Source organism: Rana temporaria, chromosome 4, assembly GCF_905171775.1.
Source record: "Rana temporaria chromosome 4, aRanTem1.1, whole genome shotgun sequence".
Classification (NCBI taxonomy): Eukaryota; Metazoa; Chordata; class Amphibia; order Anura; family Ranidae; genus Rana; species Rana temporaria.
The window spans coordinates 427,543,097-427,559,280 of record NC_053492.1 but is presented as its reverse complement, the minus strand read 5'-3'; positions in this window follow the sequence as shown (position 1 = coordinate 427,559,280).

Below are 16,184 nucleotides of genomic sequence, written 5' to 3'. Positions count from 1 at the left end.
CCTATGGAATATATATCAGGGACTCAAAACCTGCAGCTACTTGGTCTCTTGCTTTAAACTTATCCGGGACCCACCTTGGGACCCCTATGGCATCTGTATATACATGGGGGTCAAAACTACCAGCTGGGGCACTTCTACGCTTCCCGTTGGATTCAGATGCTAAGTAATGACTCTCCATATTTATCTTTCTTGTTCAGAGCACTCTATGGCCTATATCCCCAGGCATCACCTGTATTCCAACCCACAGATTCCCAGTGGTCACAATCATCACCTATATCACATATATATATGGTTCCTGAACATATTACCCTGCCAGTCTAATGGAGGGAAGGAGACTATAGTACAATCAAATCTAACAAAAAAGATATATAGTTTCATTCTGATGATATCTCATCTCCAGAGAATGTTTTCGAAGAACTTCTTAACCATCACCCAATCACCAGGGAGTATGCGGTGAATACCTGTATCTAAATCAGGATCTGGAATGGAAGAAAATACTCGTACATGGATATTAGTTAATTATTTTTCAAGAGCGGTCACATAATTTCTCAAAGTATCAGACTGTAATTGCAACTGTCATGGGTAATAACAAACTAACCTAGAGGCTGTTTCAAACAAGATTTCAAAAGGGGATAAAGAATGCTCCCCCCTTGGGGCCACTTTACCACTACTCTGAGGGTGGTAATGTGTGTGAAACGTTAATGTGGTACCCAGGACCTTGATCACTCTTGATCACTCTCTATCACCTCAGTTACCCCATATCTGAATCTGGAGCAATCAACATACAAGGTGAGTTAAGGCATTGGGGTCAGGGCACACAGGACATAGGGTATATATTAGGGCTGTGCAAATTAACTTTTAATTAATTGATTAATCTTAAAAAAATTTAAAAGATCAAAATCTTTTTGATCGATTAAAATTATTTTGATTGGTACTCACCTCTCCAACAGCTTCTGGGCCTACAGGGAGTTCCGTCGGAGATACAGTAATGTCACGGACACCGGCGGGGCTTGCCGTGTCCATCTGAAGGGCTCCTTTGCTGTGCCTTCATATCTGCATGCCGGCAGGACCTCACTATCTGCCACACACAAGGGCTGTTACACTTCCCTCTATCAACCTGGGATTCTACAACCATCCACTGGGAGTTGTGATAGTTCCCTTCATGGGACATCTAAATGCCGACGGACCTCATCTGGATTCAGCAGTGGTATCGTTGTACACATTTTTATACCACTATCATACTTAGCTACATGTTTTTATGACTGCTTTTGGTACGGTTTGGGATGACTACCATTTTTACAGTTTATGTAGCTACATCAATTTCATTTCCAGTGCAATATTTATTTAGTTACCTACTTGAAGACTATAAAAGTTTTAATGCTATTCCCATCGAGCGCTGCCTTTGTGTGTTTTTTGTATCCTGCTATCCATTTTCCCAGTTGTTGGTAGCTGCACTGGGAATCAGCCTCCAAGGAGATCAGCTAAAAGTAGTTGGATCTGTATGTGCGTTATAATTAATCGAAATTAGTCGATTAATCGATAAAAAAAAACGATTAACCGAACAGAAAAATTTTGATCAGTAACAGCCCTAGTATATATATATATATATATATATATATATATATATATATATATATATATATATATATATATATATATATATATATATATATCAAGAAATAAAAGAAATAAAACAATATAAGAAAGGAAAGCAATATTTGAGTGGTTAGGAGAAAAATAACATAAACACAAAATAATCATTTTATCGACTCCATCACAGAGGATTAACCCCTTAGGTTCCACAGTGAGTATAACAAGTATGCTTTACTGCTTATACAGACTAATAGACTGATTTTACTGTTGTGGGTTTAGTAACACTCTAATACACTTAAAAATTATATATATATATATATATATATATACTGTATATATATATATATATATATATATATATCTATATCGTATATATATTTATATGTATATATATACATATATTTGTTTTCTCTTCCATGGTATTGCAAGTAAGCTCAGCCTACATGAGAGCTCTGTATTCAAAAGCGTCACATGCCTGAAAAAAGGGGTTCTGTGTGGCTCTGAAACATTGCTTTCTGCTGTAATGATGTGATCGCTGACTAACCACTTCCCTATGACATCCATGGCATCCCGATGGTATAGGAAGCCGATGCGCGTGCCAGGCACCTGTGATTTCTCATCACAGAGCAGGGATGTGGATCTGTGCGTGTAAACACACAGATCCATGCCTGTGAGGGAAGAGGAGTCTGAACGTGTGTTCCTAGTATATAGGAACACCGATCAGCCTCCTCCCCAAGTCAGTCCACTGCCACCACAGTTAGAATAACTCCCTAGGACACACAGTTAACTCCTTGCTCGCCCCCTAGTTTTAACTCCTTCCCTGCCAGTGACATTTATACAGTAATCAGTGAATATTTATAGCACTGATCGCTGTAATATTGTCACTGGTCCCAAAATAATGTCAAAAGTGTCCGATCTGTCCGCAGTCATGATAAAAATCGCAGATCGCCACCATTACTAGTAAAAAAAATAATAATAATAAAAATGGCATAAATCTTTACCCTAATTTGTAGACGCTATAACTTTCGCACAAACCAATCAATATGCGCTTATTGTAATTTTTTTTACCAAAAATATGTAGAAGATTACATATTGGCCTAAATTGAGGAAAAATGTTTAAAAAAAAAAATTGGTATATTTATTATAGCAAAAAATATTGTGTTTTTTTCAAAATTGTCGCTCTTTTTTTGTTTGTAGCGCAAACAAATAAAAATAAACGCAGAGGTGATCAAATACCACCAAAAGAAAGCTCTATTTTTAGGGAGAAAAATTATGAAAATGTCATATGGGTACAGCGTAGCATGAGTGCGCAATTGTCATTCAAAAATGACACTGCTGAAAATTGGCCTGGGTGGGACGGGGGTAAAAGTGCTCTGTATTGAAGTGGTTAAAGCTTTGGTCCCATTTTTGGAGATTCTGGTGTGCTGGTGACATTACTTTATTTGTATTCAAAAGCAGTGCAGCGTTGTTGTCACAGGAAGCTGCATGAGGTTGACTTCTCTGGTAGAATTTATATAATTTTATATATTTGTACCAGATTTATATACAGTAGTGCTAACAGTTTGTGCAGTGCTTTACATAATAAAGGGAGACAGTACATTCATATTATTTGATATATATAAATATAGATCATGAACAATGTTTAACTGCTAATAAAATCAAATTACAGCTCCAAATGACTTGTATGGTTGCCTTAATTTGGCAGCAATGTTCATGAACATGTGACAGGTTCGGAAAATGTTTCTTCATAAACCAGACTACTTATTTAGACAATGCAGCGCAGATTCACGGACGGCTGCGGCGCTAATATTCATTAGTGTTGTGTTTGTTCTCCATGCTTCTATTATTCTCGGGGGATTATAATTTGCCAAAACTCAGAATCAAGCCCAAAAATTCTTTATTTTTAGTTCAAATAATAAAATGATTCTCATAAACGAAAGGGGAAAAAAAATTATTTACTCTGGGAAATGTTGCTTTACTTAAATGCATATGACCCTGATTAAATTATTTAATGCTTGCCAAAAAAAAAGCACTGGAAACAGAACTCTTCTAAGGGACTTGTGTGAACATTCAGCAAGGGCTCTCAGTAGATTCTCAAAATAGTGATTTTTAGTGCTGATACACTATACTGCCAAAGTATGTGGGCATTTTTCCAAAATATTGTGTTCAGGTGCACAAAGCCAGCTCCATAAATACGTTGTTACGTGAGTTTGTGTTGGAGGGACTCGAGTGGCCTGCATTGAGTTCTGACCTCAACCCCACCGAACACCTTTGGAATTGGACAGCTGATTGTGAGCCAGGTCTTCTTGTTCAACATCAGTACCTGACCTCACAAAAACTTTTGGATTGATGGGTACAAATTTTCACAGATCCGAAATCTTGTAGAAAGACTTCCCAGAAGTCCATCATACCAAAAAGTTCAAAAAGACTCAACCTTTCTTGGAAGTGTTACTGTAGCACATACTGTAACAAATGGCATTACAGGGAACATACAGTAGTTGCAATATTTTACCAGAACACCTTCTTCTTCTTTATTACAGCATAGTACGAATCACTAATGAATTTTATAATGGAAAAACACTATTAATACTAAGGGAAGAAGAGAGACCACACAATAATGTTCATAGTACACCATTATAGCTGAGCCCCTCCTTATGACCGTGTTACATTGGGAAGGCAGCATTGTGACCTTCCAAGCTACAGTCATAATTTGATCCTCTTCTACAGTGCCCATTTGTCTAATTTGTAACTAAGTCCCAGGGACAGCTGAGAACTGAAGCCTTGATTGAAGATAATCTTCCAGAATTAGAACGTCAAGAATTGAAAGAATCACAAGACTCCAATTCTTCCACTATCAATTAAAGGCCACACTCCCTTTCTAATTGTCAAGTGACATGATTGCTATATTACCTTCTCTTAGTGTGAATAAGAACATGCCGACTGAGGAAGCTATTGAGGCAAAGTGATGCAAGTGGAAAAATCATTTACTGCCACCCTCATAGCTGCCAACTGTCTCTCTTTTGGAATCATATCCATCTGTCCCTCTGTCCTCCTCTCAGTTGACCCTCTTTTTGGTCTCTACAAAAAATATTTTTTAACTACCAAATGCATTATATTACCTTAAAACTTTTATCTAACCTCTACATTTTTGTATTTGATATATTAAAAACCAGTGTACAGTAAAACCTTGGATTGCATAATTCGTTCCAGAAACATGCTTGTAATCCAAAGCATTTGTATAGCAAAGCAAATTTCCCCATAAGAAATAATGGAAACTCAAATGATTCATTCCACAACTATTTATTCATAGGTCCATCAGTTTATAGTCCATGTAAAAAGATTATAGCAATGTGACCAGGTTGTGTAACCATAAAATGTCCATCCACAAATGGAAGCCTTCCACAAGGTGATTAGAAGCAAAATCCAGCAGGAGCTACAGAGTATAAAAGAGAAGAGAGGTGCCTCTAAGTGTAGCAATATGTTGCTAAATGTTGTGTCTTAATTAAATGTAACCATAGTGCTACACTTATGCCCCGTACACACAATCGTAATTTCTGAGGGCCTATAATCCGATGGAATTTTTCATCTGAATTTTGTTCAAGCTGTCTTGCATACACACTGTCAGACCAAATTCCGACCGTCCAAAAGGCGGTGACGTAAAACACTACGACGAGCCGAGAAAACTGAAGTTCAATGCTTCCGAGCATGCGTTGACTTGATTCTGAGCATGAGTGGATTTTTTTCTCCGTCACACACAGACGTTAGAAATTCCCTTGGAAAGAAATAAAACATGTTCTATTTTTAAACACAGACGGAAAAAAGTCTGATGGGGCGCACACACGATCGGAATTTCCGATGAAAAAAGTCCACGCAGCATTAGAGGCGCCTCTCTTCTCTTTTATACTCAGTTGTGACGCGACGCTACTTGTATATCAAGACATCACTTGTATATAAGGTCAAAATTTATTTAAAACACTCTCAAACCAAGTTATTCTCAACCCAAGGTTTTACTGTATTGGAAATGTAGTTATGAAAAAAGCATTTATAAGTTTATAGCGGAGTTCCAACTCAAAGTGAAAGCTCCGCTTATCAGCCTCCTCCCCCCCTCCGGTGCCACATTTGGCATCTTTCGAGGGGGGGAGCTGGTACCTGTTTTTGATAGGTACATGTCCCCACTTCCGAGAAATCTCACTACGGCAAGATCACTCGGAAGTTCGGCCCCCCTTCTCCTTCCCCCACCACTGAGCCATTTAGAAAGTACAGCGTGTTTTACACTAAAGTGCATAGAAGCGGGTTCCCTTACTACGAATGGCGGTGGCAGCACCCGAGAGTCGATGGAAACATCGGCTGGGGTGCCGACATTGCTCGATTCCAGGACAGGTACAGTAAGTGTCCTAATATTAAATGTCAGCAATTAAATATTAACGCTATAAGCGTTTATTGATTGGTTTGCACAAAAGTTATAGCAGCTACAAAATAGGGGGTAGTTTTATGGCATTTTTATTAATATTTTTTTTTACTAGTAATGGCGGTGATCAGCGATTTTTATTGTGACTGCGACTTTATGGCGGACACATCGGACACTTTTGACACACAGCGATCAGTGCTATAAAAATGCACTGATTACTGTAAAAATTACACTGGCAGTGAAGGGGTTAACCACTAGGTGGCGCTGCAGGGGTTAAGTCAGTACTAGGGAGTGATTCTTACTGTTAAGGGGCGTGGCTACACGTGACACGTCACTGATGACTGTTCCCGATCATGGGGAACAGCCATCAGTGACAGTGTCACTAGGCAGAATAGGGGAATGCCTATCGAGTTCCCGGAACCCGCGAGCATGCTCGTGAGGCATGCGGCGGGCACACGCGCGTGCCCGCTGGGCGGCAAATATAAATGGACGTACAGGTACGCCAATGTACCTGCCCATGCCATTGTGTCGACGTACATCGGTGGTCGGCAAGTGGTTAAAGCCCTTCCTGATATTTTTGATATGCTCGTTTATTTTTCACCTGTAAGGCCCACTTGGTCCTGCCCATATACTGAAGTCCGCAAGGACATTGTAATAAACAAGTGATAAAAGGTCTTATCTCAAAGGGGTTGTAAAGGTTTGTTTTTTATTTTATAAATAGTTTCCTTTAAGCTAATGCATTGTTGGTTCACTTACCTTTTCCTTCGATTTCCCTTCTAAATGTTTTTAGAAAATAAAAAATGAACCTTTACAACCCCTTTTAAAGTTATGGGAAGAACTTGTAGATATATATTCTCTGGTCCTGTGTCTGCTCCCATTTAGGGAGCAGACTTGTCATTTCCTGCATTGGTAGTAACCAACAAGATTCTGAAAGAAAGGAGTTGGTTTATAAGGTGGATTGAGAACACTAGGAGCAATTTTATCTCTAAGTAGAGGTACTCCTCTGTGGACCACTTGAGGTTCGGCGGGAAAAGATGATCTTAACACTCTGTTATTGCACAAAATATACCAATGTCTTTGTACAAGTCGTTGTACACTCTGAAATTAGAGAGCTTAAACTTTGTCTGAGCCTTCCTTTAAAGAAGAACTTCATTAAAATAGTAGCGGTCTGCTTAGCAACCATCAACTGGTGAGACAAATAAAAATTTGATGAGAAGCAACAGCACAATATAGTGCATATAGTGCAGAAGTCTGTAAGGCAGTGTGCAGGGGTCAGGAATATGTAATCCATAGAGTGCTGAAGTCACTGTCGAGTTTAGGAGTACATCACACACAGAAAGCAATACTGTTCCCCACTTTACTCCAGAGGTGTATTTAGGTTTTGTGCTGCCCTAGGCCTGACTAAACTTGCGCACCCCCTAATTTAAATATGACCCACCACTTTGTGTCAAGGCCACACCCCTTTCTTTTTAAGACCTGCCCTGTCATCTTCATGGGAGGAAGACAGAGGGACGGGTGGGAAGAGGACAGAGGGACGGGGTGGGAAGAGGACAGAGGGACGGGGTGGGAAGAGGACAGAGGGACGGGGTGGGAAGAGGACAGAGGGACGGGGTGCGACGGGGTGGGAAGAGGACAGAGGGATGGGGTGGGAAGAGGACAGAGGAACGGGGTGCGAAGAGGACAGAGGGACGGGGTGGGAAGTGGACATAGGGATTCCGTGGGAAGAGGACAGAGGAATGCCATGGGAAGAGGACAGAGGGATGGGGTTGGGAAGAGGACAGAGGGACGGGGTTGGGAAGAGGACAGAGGGACGGGGTTGGAAAGAGGACAGAGGGACGGGGTTGGGAAGAGGACAGAGGGACGGGGTTGGGAAGAGGACAGAGGGACGGGGTTTGGAAGAGGACAGAGGGACGGGGTTGGGAAGAGGACAGAGGGACGGGGTTTGGAAGAGGACAGAGGGACGGGGTTGGGAAGAGGACAGAGGGATGGGGTTGGGAAGAGGACAGAGGGATGGGGTGGAAAGAGGACAGAGGGACGCCATGGGAAGAAGACAGAGGGGGACGTTTTGACGGTCAATAAGGCCTAGAGGATAGAAGGTTAGGCACTTCCTAATGGCTCAGTCCCTGGGAATAGTAATGGATAATGGCCAACAGGCCCTCTTACCAGACCCAGCGAAATCGCAACAGTGATCCCTCTGGCTGGATGTTCGCTCACTCTGGGTTGCCCGGGGTGACTCTAGTCAGTAGTGTAGCATGTCTGTATACTGGCAGTGGCTCGGTCTTTCTCCCTCTCTGGTGGTGCGGGTACAACTTGGCTCTCTCTCTGGTGGTGCGGGTACAGTGTGGCTCCATCTCTGGTGGTGCGGGTACAGCGTGGCTCTCTGGTGGTGCAGGGTACAGTGTGGCTCTCTGGTAGTGCAGGGTGCAGCATGGCTCTCTGGTGGTGCAGGGTGCTCCGTGGCTCTCTGGTGGTGCAGGGTGCAGCGTGGCTCTCTGGTGGTGCGGGGTACAGCTTGGCTCTCTGGTGGTGCGGGGTACAGCTTGGCTCTCTGGTGGTGCGAGCTACAGCGTGGCTCTCTGGTGGTGCGGGGTACAGTGTGGCTCTCTGGTTGTTGCGGGGTACAGTGTGGCTTTCTGGTGGTGCGGGCACAGGGGTACAGTGTGGCTCTCTGGTGGTGCGGGCACAGGGGTACAGTGTGGCTCCCTCTCTGGTTTCCCCCAGCACAGTATTCTCCTCTTCTAACACCCCCTGCCTCCCCTCCAGCACAGTGCTTGCTTGGTGTCTATGGACACACTGGGGCCGGAACTACATTTCCCATGATGCCCCCAGAGTCTTCTGATTGGCCCCCTGCTTTGCCAATCAACTGTCTGCATCTCCCCCGCCGCCCCTCTCCCCTTCTGTAAGCCGAAGGGAGAAAAGAGAGAGAGCGGCTCCAATTGAATTCCAGCTTTCTACCCCCATGATTGGCCACAGCAGAATCACGGCTGTAGGGGGGGCGGTGGCTCCTATTTAACCTGCTTCCTGGCTCCTCCGCACCCGTCGCGAGCCATTGCACTTGCACAACTAAGCAGTGATAGTGGCCCTGCGTGCGGGAGTCAGGAGGAGGGAGGCGGGCGCGAGTGCCATTTTCGTGAGGTGGGGGGCGGCCGGCTGCCCCCGCAAAGTGCCGCCCTAGGCCTGGACCTTGTCGGCCTAGGCCAGAATACATCACTGCTTTACTCTTTCAGCAAAAGTTGCCACTCTGTCCCCTTCTTTTTTTTTTCAATCTCTTTATTAATTTTCTGAAAATGTTTTCCATACAAAAAATAAAACCATACATTTACATTTACATTTTCCATTTCAGTTACATTCATCTGCTCTCTTCTAGAGCCTCCATAAAATTTGAGTTCATTCCTTTCACCTAACACAAATACCTTTTAAACTCCTCTCTCTCCCTTTATTCAATGGTGTGGTTAACCTCCCCTTATACCCTATTTATCCTGAAGTTGACTCTGTCCCCTTCTTACTAAAAAAAATCCAACTCTAATCTACACGCTCACCACTCCTAGCATGAACCTTTGCCCCTCTCCCCCACCAAATAAACCTTCTTCCCAAAACAAATCCTTCTTTACACCTGCCCCCTCTCTCCAAATCCCCCCTATCAGCACAATTACTCTTTCCTACCCCTATCCTAGCACAAATTCTACTCCCCCAAATCAGCCTTCCGGCACAAATCTTTTTCCCCTCCCATCACAATTCTTTTCCCCCCTTAATCCTCCTTCTTGTAAAAATCTCCTTCCCCTCTAAATCCCGCCAGCACAAATCTTCCTTCTCAAAATCCCCCACCCAGCACAAATCCTCTTCTCCTCAATCCCATCTCCCAGCACAAACCCTCCACCTCCTTTTAGCACAAATCCCCCCATATCCCTTTTCTACCACAAATTCTCTCCTGACTTGTAGCGCAAATCCTATCCCCCCTCCCAGCACAATTTTTTTACCACCCTAAATCCCTCTTCTAGTACAATTCCTTTTCTCCAAAAAAATCTTCTAGCCCAAATAATTTCCCCCTTCTAGCACAAATCCCCCCCCCATACCCCTTCCCAGAATAAATCCTATTCCCCCATATTCACTTTAGATAACCCAATCATGTGTGAGGGAAATTAAATAGGATGAGATCTACAAGCTCATGATTTGATATTCAAAATGAAGACCTAGCTAACTTTGTTTACTACACTGTGTTAATTGAACAAATCCCACTCTTTTAGTATATCAGCCTCATTGAATTCATTGCTATGTATGTGCTAGATCTGGTCCTACGTAGTAGTAGGCAAGGTCACATTTAGCAATAGGATCTAGTTCATTCTCAACCAGGGTTTTTCCAGAGGTTGCTAGGGGTTCCTTGAACTGTGGCTGATTGACCTCTCTCCTGACGGTGTCTGCAACTTCACATATATAATCTTTTTAGCTGCCTGTATGGCCCCGTACACACGACCGAGAAACTCGTCGTAAAAGAAACATAATTTTCCTCGACGAGTTCCTTGTCAGGCTTGTCGAGAATCTTGACAAGCTTTCTTTGCGTACACACTGTCAAGACAAAATCTCGTCGTTCTCAAACGCGGTGACGTACAACACGTGCAACGGCACTATAAAGGGGAAGTTTGATTCCACTGGCACAACCCTTGGGGATGCTTTTGCTAATCTCTGTTACTGCGTGTTAAGTAAAAGTTTGGTAAGAGACGATTCGCGCTTTTCAGTCTGTTACGGCGTGACAAATGTGCTATCTCCATTACGGACGCTACTTTTACCAAAGGTGCGCTCTTGTCTCATACTTTATTCTGAGCATGCGCGGGTTTCTAAGCATACACACAAACGTGTTTATCGTTGTAAACCAGCCCCGACGAGAAACACGACGAGGAAATTGAGACTCCCGACGAGAAAAAAAGAGAACTTGTTCTCTTTTTTTCTCGTTGAGAACCACGACAGTTTTCTCGACGGAAAACATACACACAACCGTTTTCCTCAGCAAAAAAGCTCTGCCACCAAGTCTCTTGATGGATTTTGTCGAGGAAAACAGTCGTGTGTACGAGGCCTATGGGTTGCACTTCTTCCACTAATCACCAATGTAAATTACATTCTTCCCACTGACTCTGGCTACCTAATTTAAGATGGGTCTCCTCAAGACTTGAAAATTATTTTAAAGGTTGCTCTAGGGTTAAAATCTTCAGAAAGGCTAACCTAGGACGTTCCTAGAGAGAAATAAGGTAAATCTATTGTTGGGCTTACATATCCCATTGGTCCTCTTTGCTGGCCAGCTGAGGACTAGGAAATTGTACCTATGGTCATACTCGGCCTTTCACCAAATAATCCTACAATAAAATAACTTAATTACTGCCTTTTACCACTCACTTGTTAAACTACACACAGGCCCAGATGTCTGAACATTCCTTAATAAGCAGTTTTATTGAATTTATGCATAACACTATTTAGGTATTTGGAAAATGTTTGGCTGTTTTTCAGTGACCCCAAAACTCCAGTTAATAATTGTTTGCTTGTTTCTTCCCATCAACATCACACAGTTCCAAAATAATAAAATGAAAAGGCGGTAATTTTTCATTTCTGTTTTGTTGGGAATTCGATTTGACGTTACCCTTGTTTTGTGAGAATTTATTTGGGTGTTTGTGTCCTGCAAGAAAAAAAAAAACATCATAAAATCTGATTGTGTCCAGATGTATTTGGTGTGCATCTCATGTGTTTCATAACTGCTTTGAAATACTAGTCATTGGCTGTGGAGTGCAAAACCTACTGCTCAGGGACTTGTTATTAAGAAGAAGAACTGGGGTCAGTGTGGTTAAAGGGGTTGTAAAGGTTTGTTTTTTATTTTCTAAATAGGTTCCTTAAGAGCCGGTTCACACTGGGGCGGCACGACTTCGGGGGCGACTCGGCAAGGCGTCCTGAAGACGACTTCAGAGGCGACTTGCAAAATGACTTCTGTATTGAAGTCAATGCAAGTCGCCCCCGAAGTCGTACAAGAACCTTTTTCTAAGTCGGAGCGACTTGCGTCGCTCCTATTAGAACGGTTCTATTGAATACAATGGGACGCGACTTGTCAGCCGGCTAAGTCGCCTGACGAGTCGCCCCAGTGTGAACCGGCTCTTAAGCTAGTGCATTGTCTGAAATTCAGACTAAGAAAAAAAACATTTAGAAGGGAAATGAAAGGAAAGGGTAAGTGAACCAACAATGCAGCAGCTTAAAGGAACATGTTTAGAAAATAAAAGACGAACTTTACAACCCCTTTAACTACTTCCATACAGGGCTTTTATACACACATCCATACCAGGCCTATTCTGGCACTTCTCTCCTAAATGTACAAATCATAATTTTTTTGCTAGAAAATTACGCAGAACCCCCAAACATTATAAATGTTTTTTTAGCAGACACCCTAGGGAATAAAAAAACGGTCATTGAAACGTTTTATCTTGCACAGTATTTGCGCAATAATTTTTCAAACGCCTTTTTTTGGGAAAAAATTGTTTCATGAATTAAAAAAATAACAAAACAGTAAAGTTAGCCCATTTTTTTTGTAAAATATGAAAAATGATGTTACACCGAGTAAATAGATACCTAACAAGTCACGCTTTAAAATTGCGTACACTCATGGAATGGCGCCAAACTTCGGTACTTAAAAATCTCCATAGGCAACGGTTTGAAATTTTTTACAGGTTACCAGTTTAGATTTACAGAGGAGATCTAGTGCTAGAATTGTTGCTGGCACTCTAACGCACGCGGCGATACCTCACATATGTGGTTTAAACAGCGTTTACATATGTCGACAGGACTTGCGTGTGCGTTCGCTTCTGCGCGCGAGCTACTGGGGGCAGGGGCGTTAAAAAAAAGTTTTTTTTTTTTTGTTTTTTTTTACATATTTTTTTTTTTTTTTACACTGGTACTCTTTATGGAGAGATGCGGGGTCAATAAGACCCCACATCTCTCCTCCAGGCTGGAAAGCATGAAATCGGTGAAAAAAATTCACCGATCTCATGATAACTGTTGCTTAGCAGCCGCAATTGCGGGGACCCGGGCGTGACGTCATCACATTTCGCCCGGGTCTTCCGACGGTCATAGAGATGACTGGTGACCATCTGGTCACCAGTCATCTCTATGCTTCCTGCTAGCGCCGGACGATTCGAAGCACCGGATGGCGGCGGGAGGGGGGGATGTCCCCTCCCGCCGCCTGTAAGAACGATCTAGCGGCGGAACCGCTGCTATGATCGTTCTTACGTTGTGCAGAATCGCCGGCAGAAGAGAAGGATATCTGAATAATGCCTCTAGCTGCAGGCATCATTCAGATATCCCCCCACAAAGCCCAGGACGTCCACTCTGAACGGTAGAGGTTCTTTGTGGACGTCATTTTACAATGGGCCGGTATTGAAGTGGTTAAGCTCACCATTAAACCCAGAAGAACGGATAGGATAGTCAGAGATGTAATGATCCTGATAATCTACACATCATGGTTTAACTCTAAACAAATTTAATTGTTGTCACCTTGCCCATACAGAGATTGGTTGCTAGACCTGAGCAAATTAGGGGGGGCTTTGGCACTTTGTCCTTCATGGGCAAGGTAACAGTGTCCCTCAAACCCCTCCAGAAATAACTCTGCCCAGTTTATGACAGATTAAACTAAATAATAAAAAAATAAAAGAAGGGGTTTATGAGGAGAACGTAGACCACAGGGACAAATGGGCAAATTGGAAAGAATTAAAAAAAAAACAGGGGTTACGCGGAAAATTTGAGAGAGTTATAGAAAGGTTAAGTAGTACTAGGTCTTAATTAGTAAAGAAGGGGCTGTGGAGTCACGAGATGGCGGGGTGGGGGGGGGGGGGCTTTGGGGGATGTGGGGGGTGGGAGGGAGGGAATGTTAGCTTAATGTATGTATTCCCTCTTTTTTTTTTTTCCCTAAAGTCAACTTACTTATGTTTAATATTGATAAAAAAAAAAAAAAAAGTGACTAGCATGTAAACTTAGAAAAAGTAATCATTTATCCGCATATGATGCTAAAACTTCTACGGAGACGATGGGGGTCCATCTTCCATGAGAAAGTCGCCAAGAAAGTTAAGTCTGAGCGAAAAAAAACAAAAAAAAAAACATTTTACCGTAGTTTTGGATTGAGTAGAGAATGATAAAACCCTCTGCCAGGTTATCATTACTGTATAAAAAGTCTGTTGAGAGATCCAACCTAATGAACTAAGAGTCCAAAGTATTTTAATATTGGTGTTTATTCACAACAAGAAAATAAAAGAAAACCATGGTTTGGCGGTTCAAAGAATTTTACAAGGCTAAATAAATGTACAGTGCATTGCAAAAGTATTCACCCCCTTGGCTTTTTACCTATTTTGTTACATTACAGCCTTTAGTTCAATGTTTTTTTAATCTGAATTATATGTGATGGATCAGAACTAGGGTTGTCCCGATACCGATACTAGTATCGGTATCGGGACCGATTCCGAGTATTTGCGGGAGTACTCGTACTCCTGCAAATACCCCCGATACGAAATACGGCGTTACGCCGCATCCCGCCGCCGTTACGCCGCATCCCCGCTGCCGCCGACTGGTTAATACGCGCAGGGAACATTACAGCTTTCATTTGAATAGCTGTAATGATTCGCGCCGCGCCGCGTATAGACACTCCCCCTTGCTCGGGTGAACTGTCCAATCCCGAGCAAGGGGGAGTGTCTATACGCAGCGTGGCGCGAATCATTACAGCTATTCAAAGCTGTAATGTTCCCCGCGCGTATTAACCGGTCGGCGGCAGCGGGATGCAGGTAAGGGGGACATGGCTGGATGAGGGGGGAGACAATGGCTGCATATGGGGGACATGGCTGGATATGGGGGGAGACATGGCTGCATATGGGGGACATGGCTGGATATGGGGGGAGACATGGCTGTATATGGGGGACATGGCTGGATATGGGGGGAGACATGGCTGCATATGGGGGACATGGCTGGATATGGGGGGAGACATGGCTGCATATGGGGGACATGGCTGGATATGGGGGGGAGACATGGCTGCATATGGGGGGACATGGCTGCATGGGGGGGATATGGGGGGAGACATGGCTGCATATGGGGGGGAGACATGGCTGCATATGGGGGACATGGCTGGATATGGGGGGAGACATAGCTGCATATGAGGGGACATGGCTGCATGGGGAGGGACATGGCTGGATATGGTTGGACATGGCTGGATATGGGGGGGGACATGGCTGCATATGGGGGGACATGGCTGGTTATGGGGGAAGACATGGCTGGATATGGGGGGAGACATGGCTGGATATGGGGGGAGACATGGCTGGATATGGGGGGAGACATGGCTGCATCTGTGGGGGGACATGGCTGCATTTGTGGGGGGACATGGCTGCATTTGTGGGGGGACATGGCTGCATTTGTGGGGGGACATGGCTGCATTTGGGGACACATTTAAAAAAAAGTATCGGTATTCGGTATCGGCGAGTACTTGAAAAAAAGTATCGGTACTCGTACTCAGTCCTAAAAAAGTGGTATCGGGACAACCCTAATCAGAACACAATTGTCTAAGTTGGTGAAGTAAAATTAAGAAAAACATATACATAAAACAATTTTTCAAAATAAAAAAATGATAATTGGCATGTGCGGATGTATTTACCCCCTTTGTTATGAAGCCCATTAAAAGCTCTGGTGCAACCAATTACCTTCAGACGTCACATAATTAGTGAAATGATGTCCACCTGTGTGCAATCTAAGTGTCACACGATCTGTCATTACATATACACAGCTTTTTGAAAGGCTCCAGAGGCTGTAACACCTAAACAAGAGGCACCTCTAATAACATTGCCATGAAGACCAAAGAACTCTCCAAACAAGCAAGGGACAATGTTGTTGAGAAGTACAAGTCAGGGTTGGGTTATAAAAAAATATCCAAATCTTTGATGATCCCTAGGAACACCATCAAATCTATCATAACCAAATGGAAAGAACATGGCACAACAGCAAACCTGCCAAGAGACGGCCGCACACCAAAACTCACGGACCGGGCAAGGAGGGCATTAATCAGAGAGGCAGCACAGAGACCTAAGGTAACCCTGGAGGGGCTGCAGAATTCCACAGCAGAGACTGGAGTATCTGTACATAGGACGACAATAAGCCGCACGCTCCATAGAGTTGGGCGATA